This window comes from Lissotriton vulgaris, chromosome 7, assembly GCF_964263255.1.
Source record: "Lissotriton vulgaris chromosome 7, aLisVul1.2, whole genome shotgun sequence".
NCBI classification, from domain to species: Eukaryota; Metazoa; Chordata; class Amphibia; order Caudata; family Salamandridae; genus Lissotriton; species Lissotriton vulgaris.
The window spans coordinates 1,100,122,060-1,100,139,991 of NC_141695.1; positions in this window are offsets into that span (position 1 = coordinate 1,100,122,060).

Here is a 17,932-nt window from a genome sequence, read left to right on the forward strand (position 1 = left end):
ACAATGAAATCGCAGTTGAAAATGGGGAAAGGAGCAAGAGGCGACACCATCGAAGAGCTGATGGATCCATATAATACCCTTACGTGTTCAGGAGGTCCAAAAATAGGTCTACTGTGTAAAAGAATAAGGGAATTATACCAGATGGGTAAATGTAGAAAGGATTTGCGTGAGATAAGCAATGGAAAGAATAAAGGCTTAAGAAGAGAGGAAGTATGCTTAAATAAAGGAAGTGAGTCATAAGGGGATTTAGAGGAGAAGCGCACTACTTCCGCAAAAGAAAAGGGCGATAAGAAGGAGTGCTCAATAGAGAGCCAAAGGGGAGAGAAGGGGGAAGAGTCCATTGAAAGCCAACGTGAAGGTTGGTGGAAAGAAAAGGATTTGTAATATAAACGAAAGTCTGAGAAATTAACTCCACCATTCGATTTAGGTCTACGAAGAGATAGAATAGAAATTCTAGACTTTTTGTTTTTCCAGAGAAATTTTGAAATAGAGGAGTCAAGGCGTTTAAAATATAAAGCGGGAATTTGTACAGGTAGCATGGAAAAAGTATAAATAAGAATGGGAGCGATCATCATTTTAATGGAATCAAGTCGACCCCACCAAGAGAGAAAAAGAGGTTTCCAAGAAGAAAATAACTGATCATTTCGAGAGAGAACAGCAGACATATTTAACTTAATGGAGGAAGAAATAGAAGTAGAGAACCAGATCCCCAGATATTTAATCTTAGTGCTATTCCATGCAAAACCAGTAGAGGAAAAGAGGTGAGGGAGACAAAACTTAGTCAAAGGAAGAATTTCTGCTTATCAGAATAGATCTTATAACCAGAAACAAGAGAAAATGCTTCGAATTCAGATAGTAAAGGAGAGATTGATGATGCCGGGTCTGAAATAAACAAAAGAATGTCATCAGCATATGCAGAAAGTTTTAATTGATGGTCACCATAAGAAAAACCGGAAATGGAAGAATTCTGACGAATGGAGGACAAGAAGGGTTCAAGGGCCAAAACAAAGAGGAGTGGAGAGAGAGGACAACCTTGACGAACTCCTCTTTGAAGATTGAATGAAGAAGAGAGTTGGCCATATACAAGAACAGAAGCTTTGGGTGAAGAGTATAATAAAGAGATAAGAGAAATAAATTTGGAACCGAAGCCGTGCCATTTAAGCGAAGCAAATAAAAAGGACCAATCTACTCTTTCAAAGGCTTTTTCAGCATCAATAGAAATGGCAGCTAAAGGTCTGGAGAGAGAAGGGGCTTTATTTAAAATGCTCAGTAAAAGACGAGATTTGTCCGAAGTGAGCCTCCCTTTAATAAAACCACGTTGTTCTTTGCCAATAAGATGAGGCATGAAGGAATCCAAACGTAAGGCCAGTAATTTAGCGAAGAGTTTGTAATCAACATTAACTAATGAAATGGGACGGTAATTTTTACAAAATTTGGGGTCACAACCTTCTTTCGGAATGAGACAGATGGTAGCATCTTGAAAGGTGCCTGCAGCTGTGCCAGAGGAAGAAAAGGATTAAAAAAGCAATGAAAGTTTGGGTAATAAAAGGTCAGAAAAATGCAAATAGAACTCCACCGGAAAGCCATCAGGACCAGGGGTTTTACCTTTAGTAAGAGAAGATAAAGCCGTAGAAAGTTCATGAAGGGAAAGGTCAAGGTCAAGAGTTGAAAAATGTAGGTGAGATGTAGAAGGTTTAGGTACTTTTTCAAAGTAAGAGTGGAGCATAGAAGAGGTAGGAGGGGATTCAGGAGTGTAAAGTTGTTGATAGAAAAGTTGGAATTGTTCAAGAATCTGCTTATCTGTATGGAGAAGAACATTATCAGAGGAAAAAATTGATTCAATGGAAGTACATTCCTTACGAGACTTGAGATAGTTAGCCAAAAGCTTTCCAAATTTATTACGACCTCCATAATAACGCACACTACTAAGAAGAAGAATGGAGGAGGCATTATCCGTAGTAAATTTGTTGAAAGCAATCTTCGCACGCAAAAGTTCAGGGGACATACATTTATCCGACAAAGTATAAAATTGATGTTCTAACTTTTTAATATGAGCGAGAGAGGATTTACGTTTTTGGAGAAATTATTTTTTTTTCTTAGCAACAAAGTCAATAATAAATCCTCTTGCAGTAGCTTTAAAAGAATCCCAGAGAATATAGGTAGGGATGTCTGCAGAAGAGTTAGTGAGAAAGAAATCATTAGTAAAAGTTCGAAATGCTGAAGAGAAAATAGGGTCAGTGAGAAGAGCAGAATGAAAGCGCCAACGAGAGAGCTTGGGATGAGGAGGAAGTAGATCAATATCTGTTATAATGGGAGCATGATCCGAACAACCAATAGGTTCAATAGAGGACGATAAAAGATTCTGAGTGAGAGATTGAGAGAGAAAAATATAGTCTAACCTAGAGGAAGAAGCATGAGGGTGTGAGAAAATAGAGTAGTCTAGAGTGTCAGGATGCGTGAGTCTCCAGGAGTCGGAAAGATGTGTTTGAAGTATAGTGTTCAAGAATTGCTTATGAGGTTTATGGGGGATAAAACGAACAGTGCAGTTGCGACAAAGAAAGGGGTCAATAATTTGAATACAGTCTCCTCCTTAAAGAAAAAAGTCATCATTGTGTTGTATACATTTGCTTGTGATTAAAGGCCAAAACAAACAATCAGGTTGAGTAGGACCATAAATATTAAAAACAGTTAAAGAAATTGAGTTAATCAGCAATTTAACTAAAATCCATCTCCCTTCCGAATCTTTTTCTTCCGATAATACCTTACATTTTATTTTTTTATGAATCAAAATAGCGACTCCTTTTTTTTATTGGAGGAGGGAGAAAATAAAACTGTACCTACCCAATTCCTTTTTAACTTAACAGATTCAAGATCATTAAGGCGAGTTTCCTGTAAAAGGACAATATCAGGGGAATAAGAGGATAAATGAGAAAGTACCCTCTGCCGTTTGATGGGATTGCCAAAACCTTTTACATTCCAAGAGATAACTCTGCCATGAGTTTTCTGACAACCCTATCAGAAGACACAATAGGAACAGGGGCTGAGCCTTCTTCAGCCCTACTCTATCATAGCTTCTTATAGGGCTTGAGGGCGACAATGCTACAAATGCATCACCGCCCAAATATGCTCCTGTGTTTCACAGATGTGCATTTCAGGGAGCATGCACAGCTTCTCTATTGCTTGTGAATGTGTGACAAGTGCAGAAAGGAGCATAGCACTGATGAAAGTTAATGCACAAACTGACTGTTAGCTTGAGTGTTTATACTTTTTACCTTTCAAAACTGTTCAAAGTAGCTTCTTTTTGGCCTGTTAATACTGGGGGTGGTGCTCTAGTGACCTCAGGCACCAGCTGGCGCTGGTAAATGGATTGGGGATAGTGGGATAGTGAAAGGGTAGACGTGGATGTAAAGAAGGAGAACAAGTAAAACAAAATAAGAGACGGGGAGAGTGGTGAAGATCAGCACATGGAGAGGAGAAGCAAATATTTCAGGGTCAAAACCAGTAATAGGAGAGTAGAGATGGGGGTGAGCTGAAATATAAGGAGGAGAACAAGGAGGCAAGAGGTGGATCTAAAGAGTGCAGAACCAATGGAAAAAGACGTGAGGCTGGACAGAAAGATAAAAGATGCAAGATAGTGCATTAATGGGATCAGCAGATTTAAAAGAAGCAGAATCATTAGGAGAACTTAAGTAGCAGGAAGAGGGAAAAGTGAAAGGTGGACGTAAGGATCACCAATAAAAGGTAGGAGGCTGGGTAGGGTGGAAGGGGAGAAGTAGCTATTACAGGGCATGGGCAGAATCAGTGAGAAAATGTTAGTGGTTGTGGAGAGATGCAAGATGAAGTGTGCAGCAGGGAGGAGAGGGGGTGGAAGAGAAGCAGAATCAGTGAGAAAAATAAGAGGCAGAGGAAGGATGAGGTGAAGTGTAGAGCACGGAAGAGGGAGATGGATGTAAGAGATTCAGAAACAGTTAGACAAGGTACAAGTTTGGAGTGAGAGGTGAGAGGTGAAGCGTAGCACATGGATGGAAGCTGGTCAGAGACGCAGAACCAGCAGAGAACTAAAGTGGAGGGGGAGAGAGAGAGACCAGTGAGAGGTGGATGTAGGAGGGACAGAATCAAAGGGTACTCTAAGAGTCAGGCAGACAAATGATGTGAGGTATAAAGCATTGAGGAGAGAAAGAATCAGGGTTCTCATTTTTAAAGGATCTCATACCATATGGTGTTCTCTTTGTTGGCTGGTGGAGCTGGGTCAATTACCACATTTGCACTGTCGGCAACAAAATCTTGGATTCATTTTCCAGCATCTCATTTTTTTCAGAACAGGTTAACCATGTTTCAAAAACTTGCTTTTACTACATTCATAAGTAACACTAATCATCCCGTTTCTCCCCTCTGACTTTAGTGAGGCTGTTGTGGAGTCCATTATATTATATAGTCCATCTCATTTTTTTAAGAACAGGTTAACCATGTTTCATACACTTGCTTTTACTACATTCATAAGTTTATTTATTTATTTATTTTGAAAGTTTTATAGAGCGCGAACAAGATCCTTGCGGATATCAGAGCGCTTTACACACAAATGAGATAAAAACAGATAAAGAGCTAAACAAGATCTAATACAAAGTTGAACAAAAACAAATTGATCAAATGTAAACAAGGTGGGGTAACATCAGTGTATAGGAGGGCCACTGTACAGAAATAAAGGAATGAAAGCTAAACAAAATATATCAAGCAAATATGAGTAGGCAAATGTAAAAAAAGTAACACTAATCATCCCGCTTCTCCCCTCTGACTTCAGTGAGGCTGTTGTGCAGTCCATTATATTCTCACCATCTTGGGTTTGAGGAGAGAGAGAGAGAATACCTTATTGTTTAAAGTTTACATAGAACTATAACCAGCCCTCTTCCGAAAGAAAAAAACTTATGATCAAGCTTTCTCTGGCACAGCACCAAGAATTTGAAATGCTCTCCCCCGTAACATTAGAAAAATGTTGTCTGTCGTGGCTTCTAAAAGCGCAGCCAAAACCTTTCTTATGAGCAAATTCCTGCTATATCAGCACAAAGAAGGGGAGAGGGCCATTACTGTTTAAACTCCACTACCCCAGGCCCCCAAACACAATCAAATGTTCACACACAAGGGGTATGTAGAGAACACAATAGACATAACCAAGAACATTTCTCAGTTTGGAAAAACTGCCCTCACTAACATACCAAGGTATGTGACATGCTTCATCATAGGACCTGCTGCAAACGCCCTGGTGTAGCCACATCCAGGGCGGAGCATTAGGGAGGGGGGGGAAATAATAAATTCCACACTACAAGACGTACAACCAAATAATGTCAATACATACAACGAGTAACACAAATTAGATGCAAAGCATGTGCAAAACACCCTGTGGCTGAAACTGATAGTGCAACAAAAAAGTGCAGTATAGGGAGGTGATTAAAACTGATTAAGGGTGCCAATAGAAAGAATTACTTTATTGAACACATTTAGGTACCCCTACCAGAATTAAAAGAAAGAAAAGGATGGGAAATGTCTTATTGAGGAAATGAAGTTCCTCAAGACTTCCCTCCTACCACTGCTGAAGTCAACATGTTTTGACCGCTTGAATTGTGCCTAGAAAGGTCACCCCGGTCTTCGTCAGGACTGTCGTGATCAGTGCCACTGTCCGCCCTTCCGTATTTCGGTCAAAGGGCAATCAGAGGAGAGTAGGTCATCAAGATCCGTACTCTTCCCAGTCTTCTGACTGATCAGTGGAGGCTGATCCCAGTAATGCGGGAAAACATTCACGAGTTTATGAATTTCACAAACCCGAACTGGTGTCCCCCAGGAGGGTCTCCCTGAGAACACAATCGTTCTGTGGGTTTAGCCCTGCCAAATCTGCCTGTAACTCAAGACACCTCAAATTCCTGCTATAACTTCAGCGGGCTGGTCATTATCGGAGGACCTTCTTGATTAATACAGACACTACCACACATTGACCAATAATGTCATTTCGATCTCGATTTTGTAAATTTGAATGTCATGTACAAATGTCTCTATAACAATTCAACGTACAATTAACTTATGACCTAGTAACATAACTGTTGCTAATAACTTACTGTATAATGATTAGGTTTAGTGAAACTGCAAGGTGTTCGTGTTATGATAAGGGGATAATATTATGTGAATGTAAAGCGCTCTGATACCCTATTAGGGTCAAGTTCGCGCTATATAAAACACCAAAAATAAATAAAATAAATATACAATAATTACTTTCCATAAGACTACACAAAATACTAATGAAAGGCATCATTAAAATTCAACACGTTTTAATTTAAAATTAAAGACAAAGTTAAGTATTTTTCTCCCAGAGCTTAACCGCCTCTCTCAAGAGCTTTACGAGGTCACCCACCACTTTTACAGAACCACCTTTAAGGCACAATATTACAGCCTCTGGTATTGTTCTTATGCTCGCAGCATTAAATATTGACTTTAAATATTTTTTCTGCACGACTAGTAGGGCTGGACATTGGCACGTTATATGTTCAATGGGCTCTTCAGCTAACTTGGACATCCTACATGACTTGTCAGTGCAACTCTTTAGTTTCCATGAACCATCAAAAGCCTTAAAAGGGAGGTAAAATAAAAGCTGAATCCCAGAAATGTGTTTTTGTCTTGAGCCCGCAAATGAAAATTAAAGTAAGGTTGGCTTAAGCTAGAAAAGGTGTGTGTAATATATCTGCTATTCTTATATCTGGAGCCTGCAATATAGGTCACTACTCAAGGTTAAGTCCCTTTTCTAATACTAATCTATGCACTGCTGTTGGCCTGGATTCTAGTGCCGCTATCGATGGGAGCTTATATTCTTCCAGTCGCTCTTCCAGTCACTTTAATCCATTTAGGAGATAGGTGGATTTAAAAGACAGAACCAGTTGGAAATTGGACGAACCTGGGGGCATGGAAGAGATAGATATAAGATGTAAGGTAAGGTAAGAATCTGGGAGAAAGATGAGAAAAAGTGTAGAGCCTTGAGGGTTAGGCGGATTTAAGAGGGACACAATCAGCAGGAAAGATCAGATGCTCTGGGAGGATGGAAGCGGAGAGGTGTATGTAAATGAAGCAGAACAAGGAACGAAGTTATGAGGCTGGGGAAAAAATGAGAGTTGAAGGGGAGCATGTGGATAAGATGTGAGTGTTTATAAGAGACAGAACCCGCAAGGGAACATAAGAAGAGTGGAGAGAAGTAATGGTGAGAGGTGGATGGAAGAAAGCAGAACCACCAAAAGATGTTAAGAGGTTAGGCGGAGGGAGACAGGAGGGTAGAGGTGGAAGTTAGATGGGCAGAACCAGTAAGATAAAGTTGAAGCAAAAAAAGTAAGAGTCTGAAGGGGAGGTAAGTATGCTTTAATACTCTTCAGCTGGCTCAAAACTTATCAGCATCTTCAGACATCACCTTGTTGCCCCTTTCTTAAAATTCTAGAAAAAAAATTATTCATTGACAATGTGCTGGTTGGCTTCTGACAACTCTAGGAAATTGATGTAGCATTTCGTACTGATTCAGATGATTTGTGGCTGACCCTTGAGGTTGTATGACAGAACCCCCCCATGCATTTACCACACATACCTTTACACTGCAGTCAGTACCCCAACTGTGACGTTACCATGCAACCCTTTCCCAAGCAAGTCACTACAATGACTTGCATTAGGGGTTTGCTAGACTTTGGAATAGTATAAATGACTATTCTAACTCTAGTCCAACAACGCGTCCCCTAAAGCAAGTCATTGTAACAACGTGCAAAGTAAAGGACTGAGTGGTACCGTCGCAGTCGGGGTAGGGAGTGCTGTATAAAGGCACATTGTGGTATTGACTGTGGTGTAAAGGATGTTTGCCACTCTTGTTCATGGAGTTAGAGCAGCCTAAATATTACTAAACATTAGTGCCACATTTGACACTGTTTCCCACCCGGTGCTTATAAATCAACTAGTTCAACCTGGAATTTAAGATATTCCCCTGGTGTGGTTTATCTCTATCCTATTTGGGAAATCTGTAACAATTCACTCGTTACCTGTTTCTGTTATGTCCAAAACTCAGACGTGTGGAATTTATTGGGTCTCCGCTGTTTACATTTTTATCATTCCCAATTAGCTTTACTCATACAGTCCTTTGGTTTCTTGTTGATATCTTGCGCATATTGATTCCCAAACATTCCATTAATTTCTATCAGTGGCAATCTGCCCAAGAATATGTTTGGTCTTCCATACTAGCAGTTAATTTCTGAATTAAGACACTTTCAATACAACTGTATAGTGACAAATCAAGGGTTCTCATACCATATGGTGTTCTCTTTGTTGGCGGGTGGAGCTGGGTCAATTGTCCACATTTGCATTGTCAGCAACAAAATCTTGGATCCATTTTCCAGCATCTCTTTTGTTCAGAACAGGTTAACCATGTTTCATCCACTTGCTTTTACTACATCCATAAGTAACACAGACCATCCCTTTTCTCTCCTCTCACTGCAGTGAGGCTGTTGTACAGTCCATTATATTCTCACCAGCTTGAGTTTCCCGCCGTTTTTGCATTCAGTACCCTTCAAATCATTTAGAACAGTGCTGTGCTCCTCATCTGAGACTGCTGCATCACCAGGACATTTCTTCTCACTATTCTGATGGCTGCTGGTTCGAAACCCTCCAGCTGCAAGGCATTATCCATATGATCATTATGCACTTCATAAAAAAGATTTTCTCTTTATACAACACTCCTTACGTTAATTCCAGAATCCTATACTCTGTGCCAACTAAACTCCTGTGCCATCTGAAACTTTAGAGATCTTTGATTGGAGGCAGATCTTTCTCCTTTCTAGATGTGCAAGACTGGAACTCTCTCCCTCTTGAACTATGGTTTAACTCCACTCTTTTGCAAAAACACTTAAAACTATCCTTTCTCCGCATTAGTAAAGTCTGCACCTCTCCTTTGGAGCTCTCTTAGTGCCATAATTCCCGATTAGCATATCATTTTTATTTATCTCATTCAATAGAATATTAACTACTTTTAAATCATTTAATGCATATCTACTTAATAGCAATGTAAAATATATGTACGCATTTTATATGTATTATTAATTATATTTTTAACCATTTTATTCTTATCCAAACCAAGTAAGTAGCTTCTTGCAAAGCGGCTTCAACAATGGCAAATAAACTGTAATCTCTGAATAAACTTCAAATTTTACAAAAAGCAGCAGCTTGTCTTTTAATAAAAATTCCAAATTTCAAATCTGTCTTATATGTATTGTTGGAGCTGCACTAGCTTCCCATTAGAAAGGGGGTAGCCTTCAAGGCAATGTGTACCGATCACAACATAGGTCTTGAGTACCTTAAGAGAAAATTCATATGGTACACACCTAGGGGAGCTCTTCGATCAGCCCCCTTGAGAACAGTGGAAACACCTAAAATAAACAAAGTGTCCTAGGGTGGCAGAAGCTTTATCTCCTTACTAGCAAACTTTGAAACAAAAATGCCTTTGCATTTGAAAGCCCAGTCCAATTTTATCTGTTTTAGAAAAGAACTTAAAACCAGAGTTTTTTCAACTATGTTGCCGAATTAGCTTTATTTACTGTTACAGCTGCAGACGCCAGCACCAAGACGCCATTGGACATTGGCACACTCTATAAACAATGTCAATATAATTAATGGCCAATTGAAATTACTTCCTGTGAAGATAAATCATATTCAAATTATAGGTTCCTCACATGTTCCTATTCTGCCAAGGGCCCCATGACTCCTAGGACCGGCCCTGGGATACACTCTGAGAAGGCTGGTCTAATTTCAGGATCCCTATTTCAGGATTCAGGTAGGGAATGGGCAGAAAACATTTCCAAAATTGAGGTGTGTGTAGTAGAACCAAAAAGGTTCCTCCAGGAGGAAATCACTTTCCTGCTGGGACTGAAGAAACAAAAGACAGCATATGCATTCACACTTGGCAGGGATTTTAATTTGAGAAAATATACTTGTACATGCTTACTCATAGGAAGATGGAACTCACAAAAGAATTCCAGGAGTGATTTGGGGGTAAAACTGTGAGAGTGGCAGCTTCCAAGCAGTAGATATGGAAACCTTTGTTAATTCCCAAAAAGTTCCATATTCACCCCAGGGGTACGAGTAAGCATGTCAGAGTACATTTCTGACTGAGTTTTGTGAATGTGGCTCCATGGATAGTCAAAAGCTGGCAGACAGCTGAGGTTTGAATACTAGTGGAGACAAGTTGTGACCAATAGTCTTGGAGAACGTTATTTTTATATACATTTTGGTTGTCCTCATGAATACCCTCACCACCCTGGATATACTGGGTGAACTGCAGATGGCATCACTCTTCTAACACAGTAGATTTATCACATCCTATTCATATAGCAAATCCCAACGCCATGTTGCACCACGGACAAGGTCACCATAATTTGTACCAGAACCAGGGTTGGTTGGATAATATATAAACTGTGAAAAGATTGGTCAAACTACATAGACCTTTCCCATTATTTCTATATAAAATCCCTTTTTGGGTCTCAGCTATAGACAACTTTAGCAGTCTCTAGGCGGACCGATTGTTTCTAATGTACTTAGAATAGGTTTTGGGACAGCCTGTTGGTCATGATTGGATGGCATAGTTGTATGTCTCAGTTGTTAGAGCCTGATTTCACACTTGCATCCCTATTCTTGTGATTGACCCACCCAGGAGCATGCTGGTGTCACAGAGTTTTTTAAAATGTTATATTCAGCACTCCTTTGAAGTGGCTATGTTTCCTTGCTCTCTCCCCCTGCTTATTCCTGGCTCTGTTTCCCCCTCTGCATTCCCTTCTCCCCTGCTCCCATCCAACTCCCAATACTTCTTCTGTCGAACATACATTTGTTTTTAGGTCTCGCGTAGAGAGAGACCTAATGCCGTCCATCCACAAAGCTGACTTTTACGATCCGGATTTTCGAAAGTGCGTGCCTCGTGCACGAGCTTCTGCCTATTCTGCCTATCAGCCTTTCACTGACTGGCTCTTCAAAGGCTCTGCTCCCCGCCCCCCGCCTGCACTTCACGGCCGCTTGCCTTCTGTCCCTTAATCTCCCCGTGACTCCCCCCTCACCTCTCCCACTTGCCCCCACAATTTGCTCACTCTCTCGCACATCAACGGCTTTCACACATCGCCACAGCGCTGCTTACACTTTATATCATCTCCCCCTGCCTTCCACCAACACCCTCTCCCTCTTCGTTTTCAGACTTCAGCCATCTTCATTTCAGCGCCGTATACGAGGGACACCTTCTTTTGTCTTAAACGAAACTTGCCGCATATTCTGTTTCATGCAGTACCCGAGAGTCGCTGTACTATCTGCTGGCATCTTTAGTTGCCGGCTTGATGGCACCAGGCTGGTGCTTGTGGTTTTACTGCGCGAACCTCTTTTCGGTGCACAGGGACCTCACGGCTGTAGAGATTGGAACAGATACTGGTCTTTGTTCTTGGTGATTTTCATCTCCTGTGCGGGAGGCTTCAGAAATAACTTTTCATAGCTCTCTATTCCTTCCCCTCCTCTTTACTTTCCTGGTTTTCTTTCCGTTCTCTCTTCGTATCCCCCCTCACCACCTCCTCTCTCTTTCTCTCTCTCTCGCTCTTTCTCCCTCATTTCTCTCCAACTCTAGCCCTTCGTATCCCTCTTTCCTTATGGAGTGCTTACTTCTCTCTTCCCACCTCTCCCTCGTCCCTCTGTGCTGTCCTCTCGTCCCCTAGGATAGCGGGCAGCAACTGACACCCTCTTTATTTGATTTAGAATTCTGTGACCCCAGGGGGGCAGCGCAGGAATGTCCAATATAGGCTCAAGTAGTCGGGATGCATCCAGGTTTTGAGGACAGGCACAGACGGGATAATCGGCATGTATTTGTTTAATGTGGACATGGGCTCTTTTCTTTCTACGTAAGGCGCAGCAGGCTTCACCCTACCCCTCCCCCGCTTTCACTTTTTGAGACCGAAATTTCCTGCTCTCTTTATTTTCAGAATGCCGTACCCCCATTACTCTTTTCATGCAATGCTTAGTTTTGTCCCTGCCTAGACTCACTATACAGGGCTCGACTCCAGCCCAGCTGGCCAGCTGCTCTCTTCAGCTCGCTCTCCCTTTCTGTCCAAACATCATAAACTCCGTCCCTTCTCCCATCCTCCGTGAGCGATTTAATTCTCTCCCTCCCAATGACGCCTGCTCTCTCCAACACTGCTCACACCCAGCTTCCTCCATGCCCAAGGCGTCTGCCATCTCCCCCTCCCTCAAGAGAGTGCCCGGCTGTCTGCACATCTCACTCCATGCCTGGGCTGTCTCTTCGACTCTCAGTGGGATGCATGCTGCTGTCTCGCTCCATAGACCGTCTCCTCTCACATCGCCCTTTAAAGTGTGTAGGTAGGAAGTGCTTTAAGTGGGCAGGTACTCAGTACCTGCACTTCTTTTATTTGGAAGGGCCAGTACTGGCACCTCTCCGCACTTCTCCTCAGACCTCTTGCAAAACTTTCTTAGCTTTTTGCGTCTTTACCTTTCTGTTTTTGTTACCAGATTGTTTTATTTAGAACTTGCTGCCACACTTTTACCTTTTAATGCTCGCACGCAACTCATTGATACTTTATTGTCATTGAAACCAGTAACACAGTCCTCACCCTTACAATTCTCATCCTCTGATGTTCCCTATCAGTAGCAAATTTGCTGCAGGGAGAGCCATGGCCTGTCTACCACCTCCCTGTCAGTGTGGGGTCCACGCCACTCCCGAGCCGCGCTCCTTAAAGCTCTCAGACACTTGACGGGCCTCTCTACTTTAATCCATTCACTCACCTCACATCTGAGAGGAAAGGGCGGGCAACCTGTGTTTAGAGTCAATACGTTCCTAAAATGTACAGAAGTAGTGTTTGTACTTCAGTTGCCAAAAGGCCAGCGCGTACTTTGCGCCTGCCCGAGGCCACGTAGTGGCCATAAGGAGGGCGGGCTCCCAGTCACGGAGGGCTGTCCCGCCCCCGCATGACGTAGTAGTTTCTCACCGAGGCAGTCTCCCCTGGTTGGTGGAGACTGGTAGGTGATGCACGTCCGGGGCGGCTGGGAGGAGCCGTCGGGAGTACTTCTGACCTCTGCCCCGCTGGGGAGGCCTCTTTGCCGCTCCGGACGTCGCAGTGCCATGTTGGGAAACTCTTTTGACGATTACGGTGAGCGAGCCTTGGGCCTAATCCCCCCCCCTTTTCCGCCTGCTCCCTCCTCCGGAGTAGTGAGCCTGGCGAGGCGGCCCACTAGCGTTGGGCTGCTGTGGGGGGGGGCGTCCGGTTTTCCGTGTGGTTACCCTTGTCCTTCCTATGCAGCGAATAATCCACTCCCGTCCCGCCCCTTGCTTCGGGGTGCGGGCTATGTTGTTGCCCACGTGGCCGACGGAGCGGCACATGGGGGTTTCGCGTCCTTTTGGCCGCTAAACGGCATAGAGTTATTCCTGCCCCGCGCCTTTCTTCGGGCGCGGGCGATACCTTTAGCCCACACGGTCGCTGGTCACTAACGATTTTCCACGAGTGAGGCCCAAAGGGGAGGGGGCAGTTTTCCAGGCCCGCCGTGCAAGTCCCGGCCCGGGCCCCGGGCCGCCCCTTTCCCCCCCCACCCCCTTTCACTCCTCCTTAGCCTTTTGTAAGGGCGTACGGGTTGGGTGGAGTCCGTGTCCAGCAGTCACTCACCATCGTGAGCGTTCGGGCACATTGCACAGTCCCTATCGGGTATCGGTGATACCGTGCGGCAGTCTATTTCCCTTTTGCACAGGCTCCACTTTCAGCCACCCTTTGAGAGGGGACCGGGAGATAGTGCTCGGGAGCGGGGCGCATGCAGGGTGGGGGCGGCGCTGCCTGTCGCTGCGCGCGGCCTGGTCAGTTCCCCGTAGATGCTCAACCCGCCCATGTGGTGCCAGCTCGGCGAGGCCATGGCATTCACGTAGCCTGGGCGCGCCGCGCATGTGCCATCACCTTTTGGAACTTACGCTTGCCGGGTCCGGCGGAGCGCACGTTCTTACCCCTTATGCTAAATTTGCAATACGATGCCCAGAGGGCGTTGGAGGCAGCCACAGGGCCTCTGAATATATGCAGAGTCCCACGCCGCAGCTGGCCCGATGGTGGGCCTAGACCGACAACAGCGGTCTGCAGGCGGGGGTAGAGGCAGTACCGGCAGGAAGGTGTAAGGCACCCCATATATTAGCAGTCTGCATTCCTCAACAGTTGCCGCACACATCGGTTTCGCTGTGTCGGCGCTGGCTGTCTGCTACGGGGAGCATTTTATATCTTGCCACATTTATTAACAGGGTGAGGATGCAGTCAATGTGCTTGACTGCCGTCTTTGGTGCCGAATCCCCCCCGCGCATATTTGTGTAATGTTTACACGGTGCTCCATAAAGCGTCCTATCCCTTGGTCAAACTGCGGAGCACCTGATGGGATTGATCATGCCTGTGGTACCCCCCCCGGGCATATTTGTGTAATGTTTACACGGTGCTCCATAAAGCGTCCTATCCCTTGGTCAAACTGCGGAGCACCTGATGGGTTTGCTTATGTCGGTGGGGGCTGTGCCACAGCTATGGACACATGCGCACATTCATTATACCAGAGCGTCTCCTTTTAATCTTAGGAGTAGCAAGTAATGGTCACTGAGGCACGCCCAACAGCCGCGCTCCTCAGCTTTGCTACTCATCTTGCGAGGTGCCCCCGTGGCTCCACGCTATACCGGTATAGGCGCACTCTTAGTTGGTTGACGGGTCATTGGGAGGGGTTCGTTCTGACCTGTTGCCGTGGGGGGTTACTATGTCGGGTACACTTTGCATCATGGCGCCCGCGTGTCCGAGCACCTCCCCCACGGGACCAAGACCACTGGTCAATTGGCGCCCACGTGCGCCCCTGGGACACACCCTCCCCCCCCTCTTTGTCTTCCCTCTGGGCCACAAGAGGTTATGGGTGCCCATAAAATTTGGGGTCGCCCGGATCTGACACCATGCGTGGGGAAGGCAGCATGTTAGTAAGTTGTAGATTTCCGCTAGTTGGAGTATCGACTGTGTCGTACTTCCCTTTGGCCCTCCCTCCACGGGAAAAGTGAGCTACTGGGGGCGGGGGCCGCAGGGTTGCCTGTGCGGTTGGTTCAGTGCACGGTACGGAACAGATCACCCGGGTGTTAGTTGGGTGATCCTTGTCTCACCCCTGGGCCATACGCCCCCCGTGAGAAAGGCACTCTGCGTGAGCTGACAGGTGGGCTTGGCGGGTCGAGTGATTAGCAAGTTTCGACAGTGTCCCCAGATAGTAAGGCGCGCTCTAGGGGAACACACGGTTATGCGACAGGGGGGATGCTGGTTTGGCCCCGGCCGAGGAGACCTCTCTTCGCATCGTAGCAGCATATAATTATGGTAGAATGGCTGCAGCTACATGGAGATGATGTGGTGCGTCGGATAATCTGCCGGCTTTGGTGTAGGAAGCCAGGGTTCGAGCATCGAGGTCGCGTTCACATTCTGTGATGCTGGGCTGATCACCCCATCCCCCCGTGCCTGAAGGTGTAACGCAAGATATAATTTTCCTATTGCACGCATGTTTATTTCACAAAACTCAGATGCCTTCTAGGCTAAGGGGATCTAAGACTTCGGTTGTAGCAAAACAGTTGCCATAATTTTACATAGGGTGGGGCACCTGGCCAGCTTCTGGAGCGAATTTTGTCGAAGACGGTGGCTGGAAGCAAAAACAATACTCTTATTAGGCAAAGGGCCAAGACAGGCAGGTATGCTTTAGGCGTGGCCAAAGTGGGCCACTGCCCCCAGACCGGCAAAGGTAATTACATGAGCGACTTTCGAAATTCGAGTCATGTACGTCAGACATGCTAGATTGCTTCCCTTTTATCTCGAAAGCATGCCTCTAGCTGCCCGGCTGTAGGCGAGTCTGTGGGTGCTTGCCTGCAGCGCTCTCGGTTAGGTGCGCATCCGGGGTAAGTTGGTGGTCCACGCAGGAACTTAGAAGGTGGATCAGCGACGGGTGTAGCTTGCCTGGCCCCGGTCGAGTGAGACATCTCACTGCAATGACGCATCTAACAAACGTGGTGAATAGCGGCAGCCTCCTTTCTCGCATATAGTCATTTGATAGCTAGCTGCGCATGCGCTCCTGTGTATTTGCACTCGGGTACAGAGCTGTTAGCCCAATGAACATCAACAGCACAAACCATTGTGCGATATATGAGGTGGTCTATGAACTGACAGCTCTTGCCAAATAGCAAAAAACGTATGGTGTGTGTCCGTTCAACAGGAGAAAGATTACAATTTGCATTATAAATAGATATGCTCCAGTGTCCTGAGCTCCTCCATAACAGGCTTCGTCGGACATTCTTCTGCCAGCGGCCCGGTCATCTGCATGCCAAGTTAGTTGGGGCGGGGCGGATTTCCCTGTCACTCCGCGCCCACATACCTCTACGAACCCACAATTTTTACGATTCCCGTGACAGGGACGACTCATTTGGGTCTTGTGGTCTACAACATGTACGGTGCGAGTTGGCCTGGTTCTTTCATAACAGTGTGACCGGACAGGTCATTTTTCAAGCAACAGAACTTTATTTGAGGGCTGGAGAGAGCTATACCTGACTACGAAGCATTTTTGGGGCTGTCTTGGCACACGTGTGCACCTGTTGGATGCAAATTGTCATCCAGTAACTAGACACATAGGTTGTTGGGCGGAGCGCGGAATCCTTCCAGACTCCCTCCCCAGTCTTTGCTATGGGTTGCATCCATCTTCGTCCGGTAGCTCTCTTCGCCACCCCAGTATAGACGCTCCTATATGTGAATTAATCTAGTCTCGTCTTCTCTTGGGAATAGTCCAGCCCTTCCTGCCAATCCTGGCCCTCCCTGGTTTGGATACAAGCATCCTGGTTTTCGGTGCTGGGGCATCCGCCCTCACCATCCAGACCCCCTGGTTAGGTATAATTCGTATGTATTATATATTGGGATACACGTCTCAGGGAGTATTAGGCTTATTGAGCGACACGTTATTTTAAGCGCTGGCTTGGCTGGCCTGTCATTAGCCACCCCCCTCATTAGAGGTGCCACCCCCCTTTATGAGACCAAGCTCCTTTTCATCCTATACATTCCGTTGCGAAATTGAGTACATTTAATCCTCAGATTATTATCAGAAGTCGGTCGCATGCTTTACACCTGTTGGGTTTAGGACTAAGATGCATGTTGATTAAGCCCTTGCGCGGCCTGGTTAGGTTTCGAGTGGCAGGCACGATAAGGACATGATGCCCCGCCCGCTTTCTACCCATCTTTTTTATCTGATCTTTCGTCCTGGGTTTTTAGCATGAGCTGCCAAAGAGATCCAAGTATGACCTGCTCATTCGGGCTAGTAATAGATGTTTAATGACTGATTTGCCCCTTGTAAAGTCTGGAAGTGGTAGGGACACTGGTCATCATGTCGTATATGTATCGGTTTTCTTCTATAGCTTAATACTTTAGCTTATAACTCTACTCTAATGTAGCCCTGGTACTCCCTCATCAAGCTATAGATCAGCATTGCAGGTTATCAGCAATGGTGTGGGTGGGAGTATGTCATCAGCTTAGCATGTGATAGAACTGGCATGATAATATTATAGCTGTATGCTGGACAAGAATTTGAGAATAAGACCCTACACCTGTTCTTATATGAAGAAACTCCCTCACTGAGATATGCATAAACAGGAGCGTAGCGGCAGCAGGGGCAGTGGCACCAGGACACTTGCCCCCCCTCATTGCTATAATTGTTCATGGCTGCAATTTTATCTTTCTATCATCTTCATGGGGCCTGGCACTCCGGGCCATGTTACGGAAAGTAACCTGACGTCTTAGCAACGCACGATTACTTTAATTTGATAGTTCTGCCTTGCATCTGCCACGCAGGAAATCTCCAAAGAAAACCCAGTAGC